The sequence below is a fragment of the Lolium rigidum genome, chromosome 6, assembly GCF_022539505.1.
Source record: "Lolium rigidum isolate FL_2022 chromosome 6, APGP_CSIRO_Lrig_0.1, whole genome shotgun sequence".
Classification (NCBI taxonomy): Eukaryota; Viridiplantae; Streptophyta; class Magnoliopsida; order Poales; family Poaceae; genus Lolium; species Lolium rigidum.
Window position 1 is genome coordinate 291,653,740 of NC_061513.1, and position 12,869 is coordinate 291,666,608.

The 12,869-nt window shown below is 44.1% G+C and overlaps 1 long non-coding RNA gene across 1 annotated transcript; it reads right to left on the reverse strand.

The window, feature by feature from the left end:
• Nucleotides 1–645: 645 nt before the first annotated feature.
• Nucleotides 646–1,929, reverse strand: LOC124658947. Its single transcript, XR_006989391.1, has 3 exons — nucleotides 1,660–1,929; nucleotides 1,481–1,548; nucleotides 646–675 (listed from the first exon to the last, which is right to left on the reverse strand). It is a non-coding gene; the product is annotated as an uncharacterized LOC124658947 (long non-coding RNA).
• Between the last annotated feature and the right edge of the window lie 10,940 nt (nucleotides 1,930–12,869).

Consider the following 12,869-nt stretch of genomic DNA (forward strand, 5'->3'; position numbering starts at 1 on the left):
GCCGGAGTTGGGCGAGGAACAGCGGACGGGGTGCGGGGCGACCGGCGCTACCTCCGGGTTGCGGGGCTCGGGCGAATTGGGCGGGGCGACGGCGACGGAGTGTGGTGGCGGCGCGGGGAGCGTGGGGGAAGGAGCGAGCGAGCGGTTGCGTGAGCTGAAACTTCAGCGCGCCCTAGATAGGGATCGAGCGTTCGGTTCGCTCGATCGACCCCTACAAATACATGCCGTTTTGAGTTTTCGGTCTCGGCCCGAAAAAAGTTTTTCGGTTTTGGTCCTTTTACGGTCACTGATCGGCGCCGTTTTTCGCCCCGAACCCGTAAAACGGCGGTTATTTTTCGGTTTTGGCCCGTTTACGGGCTCTGTTAGAGTTGCTCTAAATCCAGCAAAAGTTCCGGGGATGGTACAGATAACATCAGGGCATAGTTGAACATACATGCCGATGCACAAGGTACAAGTTATGTCGGTACAAGTTAACAACAAACATAGTAGCTCAATCTACTGTCCCAATTTGAGGTAATTGTATGAAATTCCATTTTAAAATAATGCGATGCTTCCATGCCATGATGAGCAAAGAAGGCTTTGTGCAGGTCGTTCCTCATCCTCGCGCTCATTGCTGACGTTTTCTTTTACAGTAGACCTGTTAATTTTGCCATGTCCATATCTGGGATTTCTGTTCTGTTACTAACCCAGGACGGGCCAACATAGAGAAACATGCTGTAAGTTATAAGTTTAAAAGCACGAAAAAGCGAAAAAACTATTATATAAGATATTTGAGCTAATCATCTAAAAAAGAAAAAGTTGAGCTAAAAGTCAACAGGTCAAATACAATTCCTTCGCCAGCACTTTACTATAATGTACTAAGGACCGTTTAATAATTTCACATTTCTTATACAGTACATGATATGTTAGTTTAGGCCCTGCTGAAGCTATGTGAAATTCGTGAGATCCGTGTACGGATAGGCAATATCATGATTGCCCGCAAGCAGTTGCGAAAAGAAGTTCTGCTGTGGCTGCGCTACAGCAAGCAAAAAAAAAATTGGATAAAACAATGAAAAACAGAGCAGTGCCGCTGAGTGTGCATACGGTTCAGGTCCCTGGTACTGAGGCATGGGTCCACTGGCTATGGGTTCATTTTGGATATTATCCATTTCAGTATCTTTTACTTGTGCACTAAAATATTATAATGATTGCAGACAAGCAATTATCTTTGTTTTTTTAAACGGGAATCTCCCCCTTTTCTATTGCCCCGCTGAAACAATATCTGCCCAATTGCACCACAGAGCTTTGAGATTACGCACTTCCTTTTTGCAACTCGCTTTCGAGCTAAAAAAGGAGGCCAAACTAAAACCATGCAGCATGTATACTGGTAACACGGTTCAAGAGATTTAACAAAATGCTCAGACTAAAGCCACAAGTAACGTCCTTAATTATAGCTGAGTACTACAAAAGTAGTAATGAGAAAGAAGCCTGCATTAATTACCTTCTCTCAAGCCTTTACGTCCAAGAGATTCGACCATGCTGATGCTACCTTTAACTGCTTTCTCCAGGCTGTCAACACATATAGTACTCCTTGGATGAATTATCAGATCTTTGGAGGGGTCGGGAAAGAAAAATACAAAGGCAAGTGGATACTTATAACTGAAATGTCAGGGAACTCACCATTGTAAGAACAACGGGCAACTCTTTATCATTGTGGTCCTTCCAGTATCCTTCAATATCGCTAACTTCGACAGCTTCGGTCACAATTCCATTCCACACAAAAATCTTGTCTTTGCACTGCAAGTCTTCCGTTCGGTTTGCGTTTAGGATCCTTCTTACCATGATTGTTTGTGTGGATTGTGGTGGCAGGATCCCTTCTCCCGGTTCCATTTTGTACCGCGCATAATTGTCTTCATGCGACCATATATTGAAACCAACGATGTGGTCCGTAACGTTGGCTATTTCAAACATCCCTTTAGACAAATGCAACATGGACACCCTCTTGTTTGAAAGGAAGGGGAAGGGGAGCTGGGGAGGATCAAACTGGATCAACTCGTCTGAGGTGCATAAGCTTGTCTGCAAAATAATCATCGGTTCGGTTTTACTGATTTAAATCAATCATCAGTGACCATACAAAATGGACAACTACACATCACGTAATTAGGAACTCACCTTTTTAGGAATTATGGACACTTTCTTACTCTCTTCCTCATCCATGTAACTGATGATGTCTCCGCTTTCCACACCGCCAGTCACAACACGGTTCCACACGAAGTAGCCTCCATTGGCCTCCATGTCTTCTAGTTCGTTTTCTTTTGTTACCCATGCTAATATTACTTTTTTACAGGACCGTGGTGGCAGGATTCCTTCCACCTTTGATCTTTTGTCCCACGGTGCAACCCTTTGGAACCAATATGCATTGAAAGCAACGTAGAAGTCTGTAATGTTGATTACATTTACACTGAAAACCATTGTCTTGTTTAGCAAGATGGGGATGCAGATCTCAGCGGGATCAAATTGGATCAGCTCACCTGAGATTGATGAGCTTATTATCTGCAAAATGAACATGATTTTCATGCAATGAGAAAACATATTCGACAATCAGTTTTTCTTGATACTGAAATAAAATATTAGTTGGAATCATTTTCACAAAACTAACCCCAATGCAATACAATAATGAAACATCACTCTTATGATTTTTTTAATGAACAGAAGAAGGGCCTCGAAGGACCCTGACAGCTCCTATATTAGGATAAGGACATTACATCTTGCATAAAGACCCAAAGAAAACACGAAAATACAAATTGGTGCTTGACTTTTGCAAAGAGGACCCTGGGCACCTAACGGAGAAAACAATTGGGTCCGAAGCTTCTTCCTCACGACTACCTCGCCACCACTGGGAATGATGTCACTTGGGGCGACAGAGCTTCCAGGGAGAACCCTATATGTTGCAATGAAGAGGCACTGCCTCCCTTCAGGCTCACTGGCCAGGAGAAAACTGAAAGGCCGCCATTCGACCAGAAGAAGAAATGGCGGCCAGAAGACCGCTAGTCGACCAAAGTGGATGGCGGCATAGCCATCCCACCACCACGAGCTCTGACTTCTCCGCATCACCATAAGAAGAGAGTGAGAGCTGCACAGTGAGACCACGATGGCCGAACTTGAAAGACAAACCAACTTTATTGATGGAGGCCCCAACAGCGCTTCAGCCGATAAGCTCTAGCTCCGACCACCGGAGGGCCACGATGAGTAGAAACATCACCAGCCAGGCTTGGATCGAGCTCGATGGATCCAGCCCCCACCTCAGCAAGAAGCCGCAGACCGGCATGGTGCCAAGACACACAAACACTAGATTTATTAGAACTACTATTTACAACCCTAAATCCAGCGCCTCTCCTAGTCCATCTCCGGCTAGCTACTCCGGCGAGAGGGACATCGGATTGGCCCAGCCTGCGTCGGACGACTCTCAAGGAAAAAATAAATGGGAGGCTTCGAGAGAGAGATAAGGAGAACACTAGTATATGATATTAAGTACCATGTGTGTCGAACGGCTGTATGCATCTTAGCTATGCAGAGATCGGGTGTAATGTTAAAACTTTTTAAGTAATAAAGCGTCCTTTATAAAAAATAACTACATGTTCTCAAAATATAATTCTAATTCGTGAATTGCTATGGAAAATAGAACACATTAGTCTGTATAGAAGTTCTTGAAATTTGAAGTGAAATCTTTGTGAATTTTTTTTGTTGGAAACCATATGCCAGTATTCAATGAATTTCGTGGCACTTCATAGGATCTAACACCCCAGCAGCACATCTGTTTCTTTCAATAACAAAATTAAAGCAGTAACTTAGTAATCTTCTAGCAAAAGAATGCAATGTGTTGATTATGTCATCGTGACAAGAATACTAAACATTTATTCTTCTATTTCGAGTTTGTGTGTTCTATATGGCAAGTTATCCTGATGACTTCGAAGTTATATCCACCTTCGTAATGTTGCGAACACTTTTTACAGCTAGTTGTGAGGCAATGATTGCAACTTGCAAGAGCAGAACCCTCATATGGATGGGAGCGATTGTTGTAATATGGTCGATATGGCTATGTAGAACTGTTTTCATACTCTTTCTTCATTTTCTTTGGTACCAGTTTGGATTTGACCAAAATTTAATCATGTTTAACAGAATATTTTTACCGATGTTTTGATAAGTTCGCAAAGTTCAGTGGGTCTAAAAAAAAAATCTTTTCGAAATTTAAAAGCTTGAGAAAAGCCAAGATGGAATCTATGGGATTTTTTTATAACAAATCTGAGTACATAATCAGGAAAAAAAATTCTCAAGAAAAATAGTCTACTAAGATCGCTGACTCGGTGTACATAACTAACCTTGTCAAGAATAATGGGCAGCTCGACGCTCTCTTGGTGAGCCATGTAATCACTAAGATCGCTGTCTTTGACACCTTCAGATACAATGCTTTTCCACACGAAGTACTGGTCATTGAAATGCTTATCTTGTAATGCATCTTCCTTCTCTTCCCTTGTTACCATAAGTTTTCGTGTGGACCGTGGTGGCAGGATTCCTCTCGGTGGCTCGGTGTGGTACCATGCCGCATTTGTTGGCCTGCTATATGTATTGAAGCCAACATTGTAATCTGTAAGGTTCACTATTTTAATTGAGGACAACACCTTCTTGTTTGGCAAAAATGGCAAGTGAAGTTCCGGTGGATCCAACTGGATCAGCTCGTCTGAGGTAGATGAACTTGTCTGGTGAAAAGAAACATAACATGTATTAACTAGGATAGAAAAACCATGCAATTAGAGAACATAACGTGCATTTGATCATTTATCATAACAGCTGTATAAGTAAGTACCTAGGTTTGTACTAAATATGGTCAAAACTAAGCGTATGCTACTCATTGGCAGCGCATTTGGCTCAGTATTCTTCCCAGCTATTTAGGTAATATAGCAGTTCTTGAAGTTTAAAGTGAAATCTTTGTGAAAATTCCTTGTTGGAAACCATATGCCATTGTTCAATGAATTTCGCAGCACCTCAGAGGATATAACACCCGAGCAGCATATCTGTTTGTTTCAATAACAAAATTAAAGCAGTAACTTAGTAATCTTCTAGCAAAAGAATACAATGTGTTGGTTCTGTCATCGTGACGAGAATACTAAACATTTATTCTTCTGCTGCAAGTTTGTGTGTTCTATATGGAAAGTTATCCTGATGACTTCGAAGTTATATCCACCTTCGTAATGTTGCGAACACTTTTTACAGCTAGTTGTGAGACATTGATTGCAACTTGCAAAAGCAGAATCCTTATAGGGATGGAAGCGGTTGTTGTAATATGATCACTATGGCTATGTAGAACTGTTTTCATATTCTTTCTTCATTTTCTTTGGTATCAGTTTAGATTTGACCAAAATTTAATCATGTATAACAGAATATTTTTACCGATGTTTTGATAAGTTCGCAAAGTTCAGTGGGTCTCAAAAAATTTCTTTTCGAAATTTAAAAGCTTGAGAAAAGCCAAGGTGGAATCTATGGGTTTTTTTTATAACAAATCTGAGTACATAATCAGGAAAAAAAATCTCGAGAAGAATAGTCTACTAACCTTGTCAAGAATAATGGGAAGTTCCACGCTCTCTTGGTCAGCCATGTAATCAAGATCGCTGTCTTTGACACCTTCAGATACAATGCATTTCCACACGAAGTACTTGTCAATTAAATGGCTATCTTGTAATGCATCTTCCTTCTCTTCCCTTGTTACCATAAGTTTTCGTGTGGACCGTGGTGGCAGGATTCCTCTCGGTGGCTCGGTGTGGTACCATGCCGCATTTGTTGGCCTGCTATATGTATTGAAGCCAACACTGTAATCTGTAAGGTTCACTATCATAATTGAGGACAACACCTTCTTGTTTGGCAAAAATGGCAAGTGAAGTTCGGGTGGATCCAACTGGATCAGCTCGTCTGAGGTAGATGAACTTGTCTGGTGAAAAGAAACATAACAAGTATTAACTATGATAGAAAAACCATGCAATTAGAGAACAGAACGTGCATTTGATCATTTATTATAACATGTGTATGTATGTACTACCTAGGTTTGTAGTAAATATGGTCAAAACTAAGTGTATGCTACTCATTGGAAGCGCATTTGGTTCATTATTCTTCCCAGCTATATAGGGCTCGTCATATATTAATTAAGAAGAGAGTGTCCAGTTTTTAGGAAAAAATTGGATGAAAACCTACACCAACTAGGCCAAGCCCACACAACCAACACACCACACAGCCGATAAAGCGACACTAAGAAACACTCGGACACGACAATCTAATGCCATGCCGAAAAAGACATGCCACGACATTGGGAGGGCACCTGTCAACCAACTGCGGATCCAGGGAAGGCAACAGCTAAGGTGGCGAGAAAATCGCAAACCTCTCTGACGACGACAACTCTTCACGTATCTACTAGTGTTATATTTTTCTTTATCATGATTCATATTTTTGAAAGGGGAGGCTAATCAAAAGAAGTAGGGTCGTCAAACGTGTTCTCGTTTAGCCACAAGGATCTCAGTAGCTAAAACAAACGTAAAATGTAGGGTGCTCCAAGGGCTCAGGACCTGAGGAAATTGTTGGAGATCTTTAGAAGTGGTTGAGAAAAAAACGAAACGGTAAATCTAAGATGCATTGATTACATACATAGAACTAACCTTTGTAAGGACAATGGGAAGCTCCGTACACTTTGTCTCGGACATGTTATCAATAACATCAATGGCCTTGAAATCTTCAGTCACAATGACGTTCCACACCAAAAACTTGTCTGTGCACTGAGTGTCTTCTAGTTCCTTTTCCTCTGCTATCCTTGTTACCAAGAGTAATTGTGTGGATAGTGGTGGCACAATTCCTTCCGACGGATTTGCATAGTACCTTGCTGACTTGCTTTTCTTGGTGCATATTCTGAAGCCGATATACTGATCCGTAATATTGACTATCTTAGCTGAGGACAACACTCTCTGATTTAGCAACAGGGGAAGGCGCAGCTCGGGAGGATCAAACTGAATCAACTCATTTGAACTTGCCTGCGAAAGGGAACATAGTTGTTGATTAGATGGGGTGCCACACAAACATCCAGGCAGAGAATGTTTAATATTTTTTCTTATCAAATAGTCTTGGAAATCAGCACCGAAACTTTTTGGAGCGGTCTCGAACTCTCCTTGGGTGCATATCTTGTCCAGTTCTAAATGTTGAGAGATCTAGTTTAGGTGTTTGAGAGATGTGCGTGTCAAATTCAAGCCTGTAGGCTAAAAATATGAAACTCAGGAAAAGTATGGGTAAATTCTGGTGTAATGTGCAATTCACTCTAAGAAAAATGGAATATCTGCATTATTGTAAGAAGTCTCACTCATTGAAAATTTATAAGAAATGCAGTAGCTTAAAGCAACATTGCAAGGATAGGCTTTAACAAATATTTTTAAACGAGCTTTCATTGAGTCGCAAAAGCTACAACATCACTAACAACATAGTAGTTTAAATGCACAAGATCGAAGCTTCAACTATTCGCGAACACATATTTCCATTGCCATCTTAATTTCGGACAAAAACAAATGGGACCAATTGTTATTTGTTGGCATTCTTTCGATCTTATTTTCAGGGTGGTGGGCATTGCAAATTGTGTATCTTACCTTTGTAAAAACTATGGGAAACTCCTTTCTCTCGGTTATGGGCATCCATGTTATGAGGTCGCTGGCCTTGACATCTTCAGTCACAAAGCCGCTCCACACAAAGTATTTATCTCCGCACTGCATGTCTACTAGTCCGGGTGTCTCATCCTTGGATACCCTCGATACCACCAATTCTTGTGTTGACCATGGTTGCAAGACTCCACATTTTGGGTCTGTGATGTACGATGCCACATTTGTTTCATCCGCAGCTGTATTGAAACCAATGTGATAATCTGTAATGTTGACTATCTTAATTGAAGATAACAGACGTTTGCTTGGCAAGAAGGGGAAGCAGACTTCAGGGGGTTCAAGCTTGATCAGGTCAACTGAGGTGGATGAAGTTACCTACAGAGAAGAACACGGATGTTGATTAGTTGAGAAAAAAAAGAAAAAGGCGTCTTGCAGTGTAAAGTGCATCTTCGGCTCATTTTACTATTGTAAAATTATCATTTATTGCCAAAGTGGGGACTTCCGTATGCCCATTTCTACATATTTCTTTCCACATAATGAATGATAAAATTGAGGCTTTTGCTATGCTGATATTTTGGAATTATTTCCACCTTTTCTTCTTCTTATGCAGCCAGTAGGCAATAAAATGTGGATGGCGCCCTAGCTGTTAACCTTTTCATCAAATCATGTTTCAACCAAGAACAACTCTGGATGGTTTATCTCCTTATCCTAAGAAAGCCAGTTTTCATTCTCATGTTAGAAAATATTTCAACTGTTGCAAGTATTTAAAAGTTTGTGCCGTCCTCATCACGTGGAAGAATCCAATAATCCATTGCAGTAGACCTCACTTTTAGTTGATAGGGGAGGTCAAAGGCATGTGTAAGAAAAGTGAGACTACACATCCAAAAAAAAAAAGTGAGACTAATGCCTTCTATAATTTGAGAACTTTTATACCTTATGAAGAATTATGGGCAACTCTTTACTGTGTTTCTTCATCTTACACGTGTCGCAATCGAGGTCGCTGGCTCTGAGACCTTCACTAACAATGGCATTCCACATAAAGAACTTATTGTTGTACTGCATATCTTCAGGTTCCCTTTGATCTATTGGCCTTGATACGAGGACTTTTTGAGCAGACCGTGGTGCCAAAATTCCTAATTCAGGATTTGGTTCATAGTAAAGCGAATTTGTATCACCATTAAATAGACGAAAACCAACATAATAATCTGTAACGTTGACCATGTTAATTGAGGACAACGCTGTCTTGTTTTGTGAAAAGGTGAAGCAGAGCTCAGGATGGTCCAGTCGGATCAGGTCATCTAAGATACATGGGCTTATCTGCAAAAAATGGACGCAACTTTAAATAAGGAACCCAAAATATGATGCAAACGAATGATAACCCCATACTTTTTTCGATAAAGAGCATTTTATTACTCAAAAAGTTTTGAAGCAATACACCCAGCCTCTGCATAACTAGGATGCACACAGCCGTTCAAAGAACCAATAGTTGAACCAAGATAACCCCATACTTAAGTTCGTTTCTGTGTTCAAAACAAAAAAAGTTAGTTTCTACTTCGTAGAGGACCTACATGGTATGTCTTGTATGACGTGGCATACCCTGCCTTCGAGCTGTGTAACGCGTATTACGGGAAAAAATCCTGATGAATTGCAATCTAAGCAAAACTGCTAGCTATGCCACCATCAGGGTTTTTTTTCTCGTTCTCGGTAAAATACTGGTGAGCTCGGGTAATACCGGTCACCGGAAATAATGGTAATACGGGTCTATATACCATCCACTATTTTTCAAACAAAAGTAGTTCAAATTTAAGTAAAATTATAAAAATTCAGAAAATACCAACTGGTATTCTGATATACCGCTGGATACGAGAAAACTTATTACAAACGATATTTCAGAAGTATCAGCCGAGAAAAAAAAAATCCATGGACCACTTAGCAGGAAAAAAGAGATCACAGCCGATCGAGTGCAGCGTGCCGCATGCGTAAAGAGCATCTCCAAACAGTCGCCCTATAAAGGCCGCGCTCTATATAAACCGTTGTTTTGCAGTGTTGGTGTGCAAAATTGTCCCTCCAGCAGGCGCTGCAAACGATGCGGCGCTGTAATTTTTTTGGCGCGGCCCGGTTTGCCCTATCCCAAGCTCTAAACTTTGGGCTCCGGCTGCAGCGTGCGGCTCGACGCACACGCGAAGAAACCCGCTCTGAAACTTCACCCCGCGCCTCGTCGCCCCATCGTCCAATCCTTCGCATCCGTGCGGCCGCCAGAGCAATTTCGACGATGGACGCGCCCTCCGGCACCCCAACGACCCCTCCCTACTCCATTCCACCCGTCGCCCAACGCGCCAAAACCTAGCGGTGGCGCCAACGCCGCCAACACAACCGCCTCTGCCCGAGCTCTTTTCGTCCTGCCGCGCCCGACGCTGCACACAAGCGCCACCGCCGCGTAGCTGGCCGCCGCGCAGGCCCCGGGCAAGGCTTGGGCGCCGCCGAGGAGGAAGATGCCGGCGTCCAAACGCCCGTCCGCAGCCGCGGGCGCCGGTAACCCGCCGCCGAAGAAAGTGATGGCGAGCGTGACCCTCCGCGCGCAGCCTCCGCCACCGCTGGCGCCTCCGTCCGGCGACCCATCTGGCGCACATACGGTATATGAGGAAATGCCGGTGAGGTAAAGAACACTTCTTTTCATCCAAATTTTAGTTTAGATGCATACATAGCCGGAGAATAATGAATTTCATTGCAATGTAGAGTCGATGATGAGTCTTTCATGGAGGCAATGAATGTTCGATCCTCGTTTATGCATGATGACACCGTTGAGGGATGGGAGGAATATGAGGATATCGATGAGGAAGGAGAAGGGTTGACTGAACCGCGCCATCCCGGTCGGTCGGCGAACTGCACCATAGCGGAGGACAAGTTGCTTTGCAAGACATGGTTGACAATTGGAATGGATCCAACAACTGGTACCGATCAAACAAGAGACACATATTGGATGAGGATGAAGGAGTACTTCAACGCCAACAACACAAGTGGGAACGAGCGAAGCATGCGTTCTCTTCGATCTCGTTGGTCAGGCATCAACACCGATTGCCAAAAGTGGGCGGGCGTGCAAGCCAATGTTGATGTCATTAACCCAAGTGGCACAAATGAGAATAATAGGGTAAGCAATTCTACTACTATGTTGACCATATGGCTCATATGTGATGGATACAGTTATAGTTCATATGGCTCATCTATTCTCTTTTGCTTGCTTTGTAGAACTCTATGGCTCAAGGATTGTTTAGAGATGTGGGAAAGATGTACAAGAAAGGCAACAAGATTCTTGGCAAGCCATTCACCTTGCATCATTGCTATGAAGTGCTAGGGAATGAAGAAAAGCGGAGGACCCGCGGGAAATTGGATGCGGCAACCACGGCCGCCAATGCAACCGGTGACGTAACAATTGTCGATGATGATGATTCAAGTGACGAAGGCAAGAAGAGAAGCTCCACTCCTCACTCGGTGAACAATGGATGGAAGAATGTGCTTGGTAGGAAGACCGCCAAAGATATGAAGGGAAAGAAAGCCGGAGATGATGACATTGCCATTTCTATGGAAAGGATTGCAAATGCAAGGTTGCAAGCAAATGAAGATAGGAAGGTGGCAAGAAACTTGGAAAAAGAGGCTATGGATGCTATGGAGGCTCGGAGAGCCGCTTTGGAGGATAGGCTAGCCGCCAACGAGGTGAGGAAGTTAGATTTGGAGGAGAAGAGGCAAGCCAACGAGAAGCATCTACGCCTAGTGGAGTAGGAGAGGAAGCTTTTCTTGAGTGATACTTCCCACATGGATGAGAGGCAAAAGAAGTACATCAACCTTGCTCGTGACGAAGTGTTGGCCGAGAAGAGATTGTTGGTAGCCAACATGAACACACCCACGGCCGGCATGTTTGGAGGAGGCATGGCTGGTATGGGAGGCATGGCCGGCATGGGAGGCATGCCCGCCATGGGAGGCATGACCGGCATGGGAGGACCAAGCTATGGAGGAGTCTTCGGAGGGACTATGGGAGCATCGGTGAGTGGTGTGTATGGAGCCATGGGAGCACCACCGGGAGGATTCGTGGCCTTGATGGATCCTACTATTCCTCCTTCAACCCAAGATGTCGATGAAGAAGAAGCAAAAGAAGGTGATTACTTGGAAGTGTGAGATGCATTTGTGATATGCAAATTGTGGGTTGCACTTTGTGTCCATTTGAACCATATGTTGTGTGTCATTGTTGAACTACGTCATGTTGTGTGTCGTTCTTGAACTATGTGTTGTGTGTGTTGCACTTCGTGTCCATTTGAACTATGGTAGATCATTTGTATCATGATTTACGTGAATGCTTGATCTTGTTGAATGCATAGTAGTGTAGAAAGTTGTTTTCCGCCGCCGCGCGTGTTGTATTTTGGCGCGCCCGGTGGAGGAACCTTTTTACCGCCTGAGCTCGCGCTGCACAATAGAGCGTCCGGCAGGAGAAATTTCAGGGCAGCGCGCCGGTATACGTTTACAGCGCGGTAGAAGCGACATTTAGCGCGCCGAAATTTAGTGCGCCTGTTGGAGATGCTCTAATAGAACAATAAAAAGCCAGCGGAAGCGATGGATTTCGCCGCCACGGCCACCGCCGCGCCTTCCTCACCCACCGTCGGGAATAAGAAGGCAAAGGCGAAGAAGGCAGCCAAGGATATGACGGTGGAGGAGCACTGGTGCAGTCTAAGAAACGCGTAGGCTGGAGAGAAGCCGCGAAAGCTCGAGCTGCCGCCGTCAAGCTTGAAGAAGAGCGGCCCAAGGCGAACGACCGCATGATCGGCTAGCGTCAGCACGCCAAACGCAAGCTGCTGGCTTAGAAAGCTGCCCAGCAGGCCGTCATGATGATGAAGAAGGAGGCGTTGAACGTGGCGTTCAACCATGGCGTGGTTATCCCTCTCGCCGGCCAAGGCCATGCCGTGGCCGGTGCGTCGTCGACGAGCTCTGTCACGTCGACGCCGAGCGGGACGTCCTCTTCAACTAAGGCCGGATGCGCCATCCCAAGGCGGCGGCCACGGTAGGGCTAGATACGCGCTGTACCGGCTAGGTGATCCGCACACGACGTCATCCGGCAAAAGATTTGACCTCAACTGCACTCCCACGGACGGGCAATCATCGCCGGCAGGGCAGAAGAAGCAACGGCGAATCTCTGCCGCCGATATGCCCATGCGAGCTAAC